General features: G+C 35.1%; 1 protein-coding gene across 2 annotated transcripts in view; it reads left to right on the forward strand.

Annotated features, from left to right (window-relative positions):
* The window catches only part of LOC127842247 (leucine zipper putative tumor suppressor 2 homolog), a 123,312-nt gene that overhangs the window by 103,978 nt on the left and 3,737 nt on the right, over positions 1-15,597 (forward strand). The window lies entirely within an intron of this gene.

Genomic DNA, 15,597 nt, shown 5'->3' on the forward strand with positions numbered 1-15,597 from the left:
TGCATTCTTAAGGATACAGCTTTGCTCTTGTTTGTTGTTAGCATAGACATAAAATGTGCCCTTCATAGTTATTGTGGGATAGTTTTTTTCAAAACTTTACAATGGCAAATAATATGAACTTTATGTTCCCTTCTTTAACAAATAGAGTATTTTGTAATGCTCATTATTGATGTATTAAATCAATACATTTGCTTAAACATATGATGCACTTTTCTGCACAGAGAGATTTGACATCAGATGCCTTTTTCACAATGCATCTGATATTATTAAAGTTGAAATGATTAATTAATATCAGCATTTTTTTACCTAGGTTGCATGTACTTTTTAAGAATTTTCATACAATTTTCTTTATTATGTTATAAAGTTTTTCTGCTACTATAATCAAACAGGTAAGTTGCAATAAAAATTACAAATTTTGACAAATTGTTTGGATTGTTAAAATTGACACTGTCGTAAATTTTGACATCGTAACGATGATATTTTCAAAGCAGGGATGAAATACGTGACCTGCCTTTGAAGTGTTCATATAATTTTATTTAATGGTATAAAAATCAATAAAATTATGTCCCCTAAAATGATAATTGAAGAGCAAGGTAAATACTGCTTGAAAGTTGATATCTTGAATTAAAATTTTGATCAATGTTTAGGACCAGTAGATTACATGTGTTTGATGCAATAAATGATGACCTCTTATTTGAAAGATTTTTAAAAAGTTTTTATGATATCATCTTTTCTGCTTTAATCAATTGCTCAAAATAGTTTAAAAGGATAAGTATGGGGAGTTACATTTTGTGTATTGTGTATGTTGAATTTTCGTTTTTGAGTTGGGTAACAACCAAAATGTCTGGGATTGTCCAAAATCAAACATTCATCTATTTTAATGTGAATTTTTACAAGATTTCGTCTTTTTTTACTGTATATGAACATCAATTTTGTTTCTGTGTATTGAACTTTACGTTAACTTTTCTTTTTTCTGCCAATTGGTCCTCTGTCAAGCTGCCCAAACAAATAGTTTATGCCTCATTTTGAGTGCAATTATTTATGTCATGGTTTTTATGGATGTCTTTCTTCAGAGAGCATTACCCATTTATAGGGCAACGCACTTTCTGGTCAATTAACATGTTACAGTTTCCGTTACCTGGGAACTTAGCCAAGCTTTTGTTTTGCAAAATAGTATCAGTCAGACATTTGAGGCTTGTTTATTTATTTATTTGAGGTGACAAAAAAAAATTTGCTCTGTGAACAGGTGGTTCAATGCATGTGCACACAGGCTTATTAGGGAAGGCACTTTCCCCCTAAACTTGATTTTTGCTAAGAAGAGACTCTCTAAACGAAAACAAAACAAAACGGAAAGTGTCATCCCTGATTATCCTGTGCAGACTGCACAGGCTAATCTAGGATGACACTTTACACACATGCATGAAAACCCTTTTTCACAGAGCCCGGGCCATTTATTTTCACAGAGACCGGCCATTTATTTTCACAGAGCCCGGGCCATTTATTTTCACAGGCAAATGGGAAATTTGTATAATCCTAAGCACAAAAAGTCGATTGTTCGAACATATAAACAAAGACTTACTGTTACATGTTGTAAGCATTAAACAATTTACGATGAGTGTGTAATCATAAAGTTGCTTGGGTGTAAAACATTTTTTTTACAAAAGGTTTCTTTTTTTCACGCTCATCTCCATGACATTATAACGCATAGCGTCTATAGCATAATTGTTTTTTCCCTTGATACTTCCGACCACTTTTATTGATAACTAATGGAAAATGATTTACTGGTTGGATGGAAACTGAAGCTGATTTTCCTTGTGATAACAGCTTAATTATCACTGTCACATCAGGTGAATTATTTTATTATTGATTTTCCAGGTATGATTGTTGCCATAGTGAGCTGTGCTTTTGTTGCAGACGCATGTTACAAATGTTATGATTGGTGGAAATTTACGAAGGCATTTTTTGATTGGTCAGTAGAAAAGAATACTAATTGAATTTAAGCCACCTGGAAAATATATTTCACACATAAATGTCCAGACAGTGTTTATTTCAGAAAACTGCCCTTTGTACTTTGATCAGCTCTTTATTTTGCAGGATCATAAAGTTTGTTTAAGCCGAAGTAAATATTGACCAATATTGATGAGTGAACAAAGCCTCTGACCCACAGTATGGCTATGACACCTTGTTAAATCTTACTAACAAGTGAGATTGCTTCTAGGCTATTCAGACCGTACTCTGGATGGCAGATGGCACGGTCTGTCATTGTCATTGAAGTCGGCAGTTTAGGTTAAACAGTGGGTTAGATACCATTGTGAGGCAGCTCTTTATCGTTGTTAAACTGCATTTTGAAATATTAGACTGCATTTGCCTGCAGTAGTTTATACTGTGAAGGATTATAAGAATATGATCATTGCATGGATTGCTATTTAAGTTGTGCCGTTAGAAGTTTGAATTGCGGATATTTGTATCAATATTGATGGTTTAAGTACATAATAAAATGTACATAATAAAATGATATGAGGATATTGATATTAATATGAAATATTGATGGATTTTCTTGGAGTTTATCATAAATGTGTCATAAAACAATGAACTAGGGTCTGTTGTTTAGAAAATGAAATTGTGTCACTGACATTAGTGGTTGTCGCAATAATTTAACTATATAAATATAGAGTTGATTGCCAACATTTGTGCAATAAAGAAGTAAGAATTTCGGAATATATATCAATATTGATGGTTTCAGTCAATAATAAAATATTGATGGATTCTCTTGGAGTTTAGCATAAATGTGTCACAAAACAAGAGACTCAATTTGTTGTTTGGAAAATGAAACTGTGTAACTGACATTAGTGTTTGTGCAATAAACATCACAGATTCAACATTGGACATGATTAATCAAACTAAACTGATTGTTATACCTACAAATGGTTTCATTTTGTCATCGACAATTCTTGTCTGAAAGATTAAATATAATATGAGTGATATGTATTACTTTTTTAACATGAGATATGTTAATGTATTTTGCTACATGTGACGATACCCACAGAGGTCTATGAGTGGTTTGTGTGCCTTAGAAATGATGATGGTGAACATTAACTCTAGTTTTTTGACAGTGACTGAGTCACACGAGTATGAGAATCTGGTCAACATTCAGAACATGCGTGGACCTGAGCCGATGACTGTGGTAAGTCCTGTTACGGGGTGAGGGCGGGAAGAGGGTAACAACAGGGTGATGTACATGGCAAGGCGTAATACTCGCCCATTTGCCGGATTGACACGTTTTACTAAAGAAATCTTTGGCTACAATTTCTTTACAAATACCCATTCAATATCAAACATGACCAAATTTTTAAAATAGTAAGACTATGGCGAATTAATGTTTGGTTAAAAAAAATTAGACAGGGAAAGTTTTGCATGGGATACTTATACTTCCTTGTGATATGACCTAGATGTAATAGCAACAATGGACCTAGATGTAATAGCAACAATGTTAAACAAGGAGGTAGTGGGATCTATCCTGTTGAATGCTTTTTTCTAGTTAGGTTAGAATGTGTCACACTATTGGTGTATTATGCTATTTGGGGTAAGGGCTGGTGCTGGTAATGTGGGGTTGAAAGAGGTGTAAGCTGGGAGAGGATGGGACGCTATTGGTGGCAGCTGTGGGTTTTCTGGTCAGGAGTTTTGTTCCTAATACTTGAAGAGCGCTAGAGTTAAGATGCCTTTGATATTGTTCTTTATTCAACTTCTCATTTGCTTTTGTCATCTATATAAGGATTCACTGTTGTGATTTTGAAGACGTTTAATTAAGATTGATAGATTTGAATTTCATGTACATTTATGAATGAAATAGCATGACTTAACTAGTTTTAGCCAACCATTTTCTATTTGCCTTTGTTAAAAAAAAATTCAATACAATTTTAAAGGCCCCCCCCCCCCCCCCCCGAAACATATTTGTGTTGACATTTCAATTAAATATCTAACAAATAAATACACCGCTTTGTTACGATAAAATGGTTAGTGCTCAATTCCTGGTGGCATGGCCTGCTGTCATATAGTGTTAACCCGGTGTAAGCTCCAATATTGATGAACTGCCATGTACGGATTGACTCGTGTGACTTACTGACTCCAACTCATGTAGAGGCGTGAGCCCATTACGCCCGATTGCCTCGGCCATTGTTTGTGGGTAATCAGATACGCGCCAGCGGACGGCTGGGCCAATGCCCCCAGCTGATTTCTGCCAGAGATTGCGTACACTGTAGGCACCCCTTGCGATGATATCTGGACTCTATAATACCTGATCAATGGCTTGTTGCAAATAATCAAATAAGGTATTGAATGGCCGTATTGAGTATTTGTCTAAACAAATCAATTCATGTCCAGGTACTTGTATGTAGGAATATCTAATAACTCATTTACAAAGTTTTTTTTACACAAATTAACAATTGGCATAAAAAGGCAAAAAATAGATTTATCAATTGTATTCATTTGAAAAGAAATCGTGTATGCTATTATATCCGATATATTGTTTTTGTTTTATTTTTGTTTTGCCTGCAATTTTCATGTATTGGTAGAAATTAGCGACTACAGTAAATATGCTGGGTGGTGTATTGTTCAAGCACTTACATTTTAATCGGATTTGCAGGTTACTGAATTGATTATATCATTTGCATAAATCTTGGTGAATGTGACATTGAGGGCAACTTCCTGCCATGAGGATTACCCTATCACAGCGTCTATCTCAACAATGCGATATAGTATCTCAATAAAGAGCCATTCAGCCCACTTAAGGGGCCTGAAATTGGCATGTCATGTTACAAAATACTTGACCATTAAAAAACAAAAATATGTTATCCTTTTGAGATACTTGCACAAAAAAACAGCGGTGCAAACAGAGAAAATGTATCATCATTATTTTGTGAAATCTCTTGAAAACATCAAGATATTAACCCTTTCCCACTCAGAAGCAACTTGAAAATTGCTATGTGCAAACAGCATAAAACCAGAACAGCCTGTGAGTAACTCGCAGTCTGTTCAAGTTTTAGGCTGTTTGCTGCTCATCAGTATCTAAGGTTTGGAAATAAAGCCTTAAAAACTTAAATCCAGTAAGAAAGGTCTTAAATTAAATATAACTTTCCAAGGGATCGCGACTACAAAATACATGAAAATACGCAACTTAGAAGTAAAAGGGTTAACTAGACTAAATATTTTCAAAATAACAGTTATGCCTAAATTTTTGATAAATGCAAATAATTTTTCTTTGGGAAAAAACCCATCTGGTTTTGATAAGGGTATTAAGGGCTCAGCAAGGGATTTGTGGATCAAGGGACATTACTGCAGATAATACTTTGTGTCAATAGCCCGGTCTAATACCCGCAGTGTCTATTGCATGTAATAATTGGTAATTAAGTGACATTTTAAATCCTTTAGTGCAATCATGACAGTTATCCTGAAATGTTTGTCCTACAAATAGATCTGCCAGACCCTTTGTGGAAGATATTATAATGTTGTCAGTCTGTCGGCTTATTATGCCGTACAATGCATAAGTATGACCAAGAAAATGAAACGTTTGATGTTTTACTGCAATTAAGTTGAACTTAATTACAATCATGATAGTAACAAAATTGTATGTTGTTGCGGCAAGATTGAGCGAATTGATTGTATGGACATAAAGAATAGAAACAATTTACCTCACCATCATGGCTGACAATGTTATCAGATTGCATTCAAAGGCAGGGTAATAAATTCATGGTCAGTGGTTGTAGTGGTTTGGGTAACAGTAATTATTTGGTTTTGTGGTTCTGACTGGGTGTCTGGAGTCAGTGTATGTTTGATGTGTGGCTTTATATGGTAGTGAAGTGTTTGCCATCTGACTTTACATCCATACAAGGGGTTGCTGGTGTCTGGACAGGAAGGAACTATTGGCGGCTATGTTTTGTGATTTCTGTTGGAAACCGATGATTTAAAAAAAAAAAATTTTTGGAGACAAAGAAAACATGAATACTATTAACTTTTTATAATATTATTCATGATGGTGTGAGATGGGTTTTTTCTTAATATGGAAAGAAATAATTTTACCATGACAATGACTATGGAGGTTTTTAAGCCCGGATTTTATGTGGAGAAAAAAATATGAATAATTATAATGTCATAAAAGTTATCGTGAACAAAATCAGATATTTCTACAAGTAAAAATTAATGCACTTGATGTATTACATCCAAACATCATCCTGCAGAGAAGTATCAACACAAACAGTGATTAAAATGCTGTTTTCACATCAAGGCTGAAAAACTTCTCATTTAGGGAAAGCTAGAGTGATTTACAGTGCACAGTTTATGAAGAACAAACAGTTTAAGGACTGCTATTGTACCTGGCATGTCACAGTGGAGCTATGATAGTTAAGGGTCGCTCTTGACCCCTCTTTAGGTCACCCTGCAAGCTCGTGTGTCGTGGCTGACTGACACAGACTTCCTGAAGTAGGGGGTGACAATGTCAGTCAACAAGACTACTTAGCCATGATCAGGTGGATGTTTTTTAATGTGTGAACATGGAATGTGCATTTAAGATTTGTCTGTGCTAAATGTGACACTTCTGAGTGAAATATTTCTTCTTAATCATCTCGAGCTGTTTAAATAATTTATCTTAAAACTATAATCTCGTTAACTAGTTATGAAGGTTTAAACAAAGGAATAAAATTAAGATGCTTTACAAATATTGATTGCTCGGTGGTGAACATAGAATCAGTTTGCCTGCATGCGATGTTATGCGAGAAATTAAAAAACATTTCCTGGAGACAAAAGACTTGATGCTGTGATGCGTAATAACTGGGACATGCAGCTCCATTTCCATGGAAACAAAATGGCATGTTTTGTAGGCCGAACCCAGGCACAAGCTGTAAGAGTGTCTTTGTGCCGAGCTAGGGTTGGCTGATGAATCATTCGCTTTTTAAACAGCAATATCACAGCACTTTATGAGTTTCAGTGAAACTGAATTAAAATGTGGCGTGCTTTGTTAAATATGATCATTCTTGGATGTTTAGCATTGGCTGATATCAGCTAAAAGGGATACCAAGAAAAGACAATTTATGAAGATATTTGTTGGGAATTGATGGATAGGAAATTCCCCTGCCAGTGTGTTTAATTGCAAACTGTGACTGCTGATTGATTGGGAAGGTCTGGCAATTAGGAATTATTGGACGCACATGGAATGGTTTTCCCAGTTTGAAAAAAATTTGGAACATCCTTGTGAGACATGCATAAGGGGTACCTGCTTCTGAATAGAACTAAGAACAGATAGTGTATTTCACATTGTCATAAGAAAATAGCTGCACAGGATTACATTGTAGATGAGTGGAAATGTTTTTTGTGTGCTTTCTCCAGGTACAATTACTTTTTGCGGTTGATCTTAATATTGGCTGCAAAAGCTGAGATAGCTGGGGATTTTGTTCCTGTAATGAAGCAGAGAAAACTGTGGTCTTGTTTATTTTGGTGTGAATTTTCAGTGTTAGACTTTGTTAATCTTATCTGGTCCAGATATCTGAGCCTTTATTAATTATCTGGTCTGGATTAATTACGGCAACATTTGGGATTAGGAGAGACAGTGTATGGTAGATTACATGAGGATATTAACAGATGTGTGATATACACTGGTGTGGGAGAAATAATTCAGCTTCTGTGAAGTAATATAACGTGTGGAAATAGACACTCAAGAAGAATGCAATTATGTAACATTTTCGGGTGCATATTATCAAAATATAAAAACACTATTACCAGTACAGAAAGTTTAAATTAAATTGCACAATTTAGTAACTGTTACATGTATTTTGGTTCAAGGATTTTACCGTGTGCTTAGTTGTAAGATTGTGAAATTGTGACATGTAACATTTGATATCAGGATTTGGTTGTCACATGGCATACGAAAACACAACTGAAATACCATAATACCCTAATGGGAAGCTTTATCTCAGAGATTTAAATTTTGACATGGACATGATGGATCTAGGTGTTATTGATATTGATGACATGGAGGGGATGTCGTTGTTGGAGGGGCAGCACACTTATGTGAACACGGCACTCGAGGTGTTCTGGGATGAGACCATGCATCTGGTAGGCTCATATTTGATTTTTAACTTAAACAGTTAAAGTATGATCGTCATGAAACTTGGTAACAATGTTTGTTGGCATAATATGGGATATACCAGCATCCTTGGGTAATGGGGATGTTCTGTTTGAAACTTGTGTACTCTTAAAAATTTGAACATGTATGCACCAACCATTCTTAGTATAAAAAATAGACTATGACTAAAGAAATCTTACTTCTGAGTTTGCATTGACCCAGACTTTCAATGGTGCCTATGTCATAAGCACAAAGTCCTATATGAAGAATAAGGTAATTTGAGGTGTGAACCGTCAAATTTGACTCAACAATAACATATATTTAGAACATCACAGTCTCAAGAATTTTCTTTTTCTCAGACTTAAGTCTAAGAAGATGTCGGTGAATACCGTCCCACGGTCCCTGTAGCTTTTCCCAATTGCAGGCTCTTGCTTTGACATTTCTTGTTTTACCCTTCATAATGCTTTTTAGCATAGGTGCTTGCACCTATGCTTATGGTATATACCACATTTTGAAAATCCACATTGGTCGGTTACCCTTTATGAAGCCTTACCTGATCAAAAATCAGACGAAATATCTATTTAATTTAGTATATGGTAATTCTTACAAATTTTTTTTTGGAAACGTTTTTCTAACGTTTTCTTCCAAGAATATTGCTGACACCGTTTTTAGTGAATTTTTCTAAGACCGTTTTATGTCAAAAAATCTTCTTATAACATAAAACAAATTTCGTTCGTAAAACAATTCTGTTCTTGTTGATAGTGACCTCACACCTTATTTATATGGGATCCCAATTTCGATTTCCTTCGTTTACTGTTCTGTGAGAGGTCAAATGTTTACATAACTGAATTAATAAGGCCCTGGTTAAAGTATATGTAACATTTCATCGGTTAATTATAAATAGAAATTAAAACATATTCTCAGCAGGAAGAGGGGCATAAATCACTTTTATTCTTTGAAAATGTGTAAAAAATGGCGGAGTACGATGAATGTTTTCTGATTTATGACATGGATTCTGACGTGCCTTTCTATGGATTTGATGAAGTAGAGTTTAAAAGTAATAGAGTTGTGTTAATTGAAGTTAAAATGATTTACTTTGAGCCAGAAATTTACGTTACGAGTAGAGTTAACGGTTTAAATGTGGCATCGAATTTAATGGATTAGCGCGAATTCTGGACGAGTGCTGTGTCTGTAAAATATTAAATGGAAAGCTGTAAATGTATCAAGTCGGAAAAGAAAACGGATGGTTGCATAATGGTATGCGTGAAATAATGTAATTCTACGTATTTATTTTCATAGTTATGTCATTTTGTAACCATTCACATTCGTCACTATTTGGAATTCCCGTTTCTAAAAATAGAGCATTTTGTTAACAAGGGGGGCGACTCGTGATGTCAGCAATCGTTAAGGCTACAATATACTAAATAATCGAGTCATGTACTTTCTAAACAAATCATCATATTTTCCTCGAAGGCATGTTATACACTTTGTTCTGGTTTTATCGTTTGGAGATATTGATAGGGTAAGCATAGGTGTTCACTACTTAATCCCTGAAATAGGATAAAGTTGGAGATTAAAGTAAAAAATGGCACTGCAAAAGGTTACAATCCACTAGAAAACGGCCGAAAAAGGCGCAAAAACAGTCGATTTTGATTTGAGTCGAATTTGTTTTTGGTTTGAACATGACAAATCTTTTTTATTGCTTAAATCGATTCAGCTAAGAATGCCCGTCAAGAAAAGGTATGGTTATGGGGGTCTCTATGTGCAAAATGTTGTATTTATTTTCGCTCAAAGTTGTCGCTTTTACATCGAAACATATAAGGAAACTATTTAGTATATTTTGACCTAAACATTTACTTCAGCAGCAACTTCCCTGTATCTTGCAACTATGCTTTCAGCGCCATCGGCGCTCTCGTTCATCAGTGTTGGGAGGTCTCTGAGGTGTCAGACCCATAAATATTTCAGGCATCTACCATCAGTTGGTGAAAGTAGAATCTGAAGCCTTGATGAATCTAGATCAATACAATAGCAAAATGAAAAAGCAAGCTTGCAATGCGCCATGTGTCTTTAGAACAGATTGTGCCGGGAAAATGGGGAAAATCAATGGCCTCATTGTCAATACCCTTTGCTTTTAAATTGGGCGTTAATTGAAGATGATCATGCAAGCAATGCACTGTTATCTTCACTAAATGATGGGACAGCTCATTGAGATCAATGAAGCGTTTAGTGGATAACTTGATACCATATTTTGCTGCTGAACTTCTTTGTGCCCCTTTGATTTAAGGGCAGAGCTCTTAAAGGGTTAAATGTTAATAGACTTTAAAAGGGATCAGAGGGGTCAGACCCACTGCCTTGCTAGATGACTGGGGCTCTTTGTTATCCTGTCAGGGTGACTTTGAAACCAACGGTGTGGTGGGGAAAACATGTGAAAAAGCCTGCATTTAAATCCTGCATAAAATGTCTAAATATTTGTGTTGCTGAGCAGTAAATGTCATAAAAATAATGGGTATCTTCGTAACTAGACTGTTCATTATATTAACCCTTAAAGCGCTGGAGCTGAATTTTAAAGGCCTTTGCAAACAGTTTGGATCCAGATGAGACGCCACAGAACGTGGCGTCTCATCAGGATCCAAACTGTTTGCTATTATGATAGTATTCTTTGAAAAAAATCGAAGAAAATGCTAATTTTAGAAATTCTGCAGACGACATTTAAGCAGACGACAAATTTCCCAGCATGCAAAGGGTTAATTACTGTGACTTGAATGTCATTGCTATTGAAGAGTTTTAAGGTGGAGCATAATTTGACGATCAATATCTGAACCAGTAACCATGAATAAGCTTATGGTATGCACATGTGCACATGTTTATCCTTGATTGAAGCCTTGCTGATCACGTTGTAGTGAGAAATTGTGGAAAGCCAATTTCTCTCTGGCATCCTGGGTGTTAATCTCAGCAAGGAGTTCCAAGCTTGCATTTCAAAGACCACACTTCTGGTCCTTATTTGATATATATGTTGACCACAATTTCATATTTTCTGTTTCATTACTTGAAAGACCAACCTTTAATATGCTATGTTTGAAAGACCACTTGTGTTTGAAGACTACACTGAAGCACAATGTGTTTCAGACGTGAATTTAGCACAATTTGTTTAAAAGAATTCAGTCCAGTATGTTGTGTTTCACAGACTACGCTTGAGTAAATAGTTTACAAAACGTTTTCAAAGACCGTATTGAAAAACTTTGTAGTGTTTCAAAGCATGCACTTATAGAGAATACTAGGTTAGCGTTGAATACAGAGAAGTTTATGTTGTGAGGCTTAGAACGCCGGGAACGCGAGCCTTGGCGAGCGCTTTCGGTGTTCGAGCCGAGCAACATAAACTTCTCTGTATTCAACGCTAATCCTAGTATTCTATTTATCCCATTTGATTTTTTTCAACGTGACATTTAACATAAATAGATCTAATAACCTTAACAATAATTTTAATTCATTCTTAAAAGCGCTTAAAATCTAACGAATGAAACCATGTGTAGTGATATAAATGTATTTGTTCTGGTACGCAAAATTATGTGTCTTTAAAAAATTCACACACAAACTGTAAAACGAGTAAAAATATCACCATATGCCTCGATTCAATTTTACGCAGCATGCAAATTGTAACACATTACGACCGCGAATAGAAGATTTTACTTTACTAAAATTCATTTTAATTTCGAAAGAAAATGATCAAAATCCAATATGGCGGTGATTGCTCCTGACAAAATGATGTCGATGTCAACATACATGTACACTATCGATGAGTAAACAGACAACTGCAGCAACTGACACTTTATTTGACTTAATATACAGGGCAATATGTTTTCCAACTTCGGACGACGAATTTAAGGATGCGCAGAACGTGTTTTTTATATAATGTTATGGGTATGCTGTGTGTGATCCGGTGCATCAATGGCGCCCATGTTAAAATCATTTCCCTGAGAACAGGGAACGACAAAAGTACAAACAAAAAACAAAACACGTTCAAACTAGTATCTTTCCTTTAATTATCCTATAAAATCCATCTAATGATCCATTTAACTCAATAATTGACGATTTTGCATTTAGGGTCTTTAATAATTATTTTAGCATAGTTGAATAAAGACCCTTATGCCATCCTATCACTATATTCAAATGAGTTTATGAACTCAATAAACTTTCTTCTTCGTCACACGCTACGTCATGTACTCTATGTACATTACTGCTGTTAAATTCAACCGGAGCAGTTTATCAAATAATAGCCGTTAGTAAACTCGGTTGCATTTGCAGATTTCTGCATACAAGCATAATTGTGTTTAAACTTGCACAATGTTTTATGGTAAATGCCCTTATTGTACAAGAAAATCATTTAATATATAATTACACAAAGAATGGAAACCAATTTCCATTACACAACAGATAAATCAGTGGATAATACCCGTGTACAAAATTGGACGTTCCAAATTCCAGTGTGGTGCTATTTTTACCATCTTATACTTTACACAGCTCTATGCCTAACGTGAAATAAATCGGAAAGCAAATATTGCAGATTATTTATGAATTGTGCGATATTTGTATGGCGTGTTGTACATTCTTAAATGTCAAACGTATATGCATGAATTATAAACAATGCACATTACATGAAATAAGGAAAATGTGATAAATTTACAATTCAAATATGTCGATATACAGTACATGTACATGTGAAATAAGTTGCGTTTCTAATAAATCGTCAAAAAAAAATTTGGGAAAATAACACAATAAGTATGTCATTTTATGACGCCATCAATCAGCTGATTCATTATACGGAGGGCGAAAAATTATGTCATATGACTAGATTTAAAGGTTGAAGGTCGTATAATTTTGAAGCTAAAGTTTTCTCGACTTCATTTCTTATGAAAAAACATTCAGTGGTAAAGTAAAAAGTAGTCCGTGCACGCGACAGGTATATCCCACAAGGTTGAGTACAGGCTAGTATATTCCATAAGGTGTTATACCGTCAATGTTGCGTTGAAAATGGGATAATAGTGATTTATCTTTTAAAGACTTAACTTAGCTTCTAAGTAAGATTATTCTTTAATTCTTTGTATTGCATTCCCATTCCTGATTGTCTTGTGTATCAATACTTAACTATAGCACCTTACTCTTCTTAAATGCCTGATGTCTCTATGTGTATAGATCTAATTTTTAGCTCGGCTTTTTTCGGAGAAAACCCATGGTATTGTCATAGCCAGCTCATCGTGTCGTGTTTTCCGCCATAGGCGTTGTGCTAAAACCTTAACATTGGCTCCAAAATCAAAGTGCTTCCACCTACAACTTTGAAACTTCATATGTAGCTGCACCTTTATGAGTTCTACACGCCACACCCATTTTTGGGTCACTTGGCCAAAGGTCAAGGTCACTGTGACCTCTAAAAAAATAAAAAATTCTTCTGACAAGCTTTCATTTATTCAAAACTGCACCCGCAGCCGAGCGTTGGCACCCGTTATGCGTTGCTTTTGTTACCTCATAATCACACTCTGACGAGAAATAATACCTGACTTGATTGTTACAGGCACAAATCATCAACTGGCCACAGTATGAAGAGCAATTAGCCAGATTCATGTCTTTATAACAATGCATGTTCCTGATTTGGAAAATCACTTTACAATCCATAGACATTGCTCATTACCGTAGTTAAATTATTATAAGTGGAATCAGTAACCCTCTTTCAAAGCATTTTAATTTGTATGTAATTTTCCTATTCATTTTATAACAATGAATTTACTTAAGCAGCATATACAATTATTATATTGTCTTGAAAGCAAAGTCTCTGGGAAATTTGAAAGAGGATCTGCTAGACTATTAAAAATATAAATTATTGGTGAACTCTCTTAATTAAATTGTGTGATGCATGAAAATTGCAATACATGTATTCTATAACATGATTCATGTGGCACATACGTTATGGCCAATTAATACAAGACATGCTAGCTAAAGTAGTGATGACTCACTAAGTGGAAGCTATTTGGGTAGAGAAGTGGTTTATGGAAATTGGAATCAGATGTGGTCTTATAATTATGTGAATAGCTCCCACCCCTCTCCCCCAAACCCTATTCTGGGAATTAGGGAGCAGGGTAACAGATTGGCTTGACAGTAATGCTTAATTATGTATGCCTGCTATTACGAACCTCAAATGCCAGTTCAGCTGTTTAGAGGGGTGTTTTGTATGTTGAATTAATAAATGACTTGAAAAAATACATCAACAAACATAAGGTATCGAATAAAGAAAGTAATCAGGACAAAAAAATAGATTTGTGATTTCCTAAGAAACTAAGCACAGCATCATTGGAATGATTTTCCTACGCTTATAATACCATCAACACATCATCCATTACCACATCATCCATTACCACATCATCCATTACCACATTGTCAAGTTCTGAGTCTTTTCTCACACAAAGCACATGTGACAGACTGCCAAAAGCTTTGACTTAGAATCTTTGTTTTTTTGGCAATTCTCCGAGAAATGATTCTTTCTGTGTACAAATCCAAGTTGCATGTTTACAAGACAGTTACAAAGTTCCACAGAAACATTGACTTTGCTAAGGAACATCTGCTACTTAGGATAAGAAATTGTTTAGGTTTCAGCTTCCATTTTATGTCTGAAATCTAGGATGGCTTTTTGCAATGTGATACGTTATCAAATGAACCATGCTTTGGGAAAACTGGGCTCCATGCAAGTGGATTAAAGTGTCGTCCAAGATTAGCCTTTGTAGTCCGCACTTAATGCTTTTATGGAACTTTTCATGTATGGTATTATATAAAGAAGTGAAACTCCAGCTGCTGGAGCAGTATTGAATTCTCATTATACACTGCAATTAGTTGGTCCTTTATTTAAAGCAAAGCAAGTGACCAATTGCCAAAACAGCACAAAACAGCACAAACAGCACAATACAAAACAACATACATAACACATAAATGAATAAAGCTGGGGTCACCACCTTGGAACAGTCAATGCAAAGCATTGGGGGTTTAAACCGGTTTTAGAGTGCTCAACCTCACACTTGGCACAGCAATATTCATGATACATTTAAGTGTAAATAAAATTTAACCTCATAGCATTGTAACTCAAATTAAACAATAATCAAAGGGAATTAAAGCGCATTCAATTTAATTACCATTTAATTACTCAATGGTAAGAAAGAGACAAGAGCAACAGAGCTACAACTTTTTGAGGAAGGATGAAATGAAACTACAAACAAGTGTCAACTACATTCCTTCTTTATAGAATTTTTTTTAGGAATATAGCATCATAAAGTTAATAATTCAGATCATTGCGCAAATACAGGAAGAAGCAGCAATAATGGGTGTAAAAGTTCCATATTACATTGCTTGGATGTTTATGTGACTGCACAAAAATAAATCAAACAAGAAACGCCTGTCAGAGAGAAAATAAAATGAAAATTGAACGCTATAAACCCAATGACCTA

The sequence above is a fragment of the Dreissena polymorpha genome, chromosome 8, assembly GCF_020536995.1.
Source record: "Dreissena polymorpha isolate Duluth1 chromosome 8, UMN_Dpol_1.0, whole genome shotgun sequence".
In the NCBI taxonomy this organism is placed as follows: Eukaryota; Metazoa; Mollusca; class Bivalvia; order Myida; family Dreissenidae; genus Dreissena; species Dreissena polymorpha.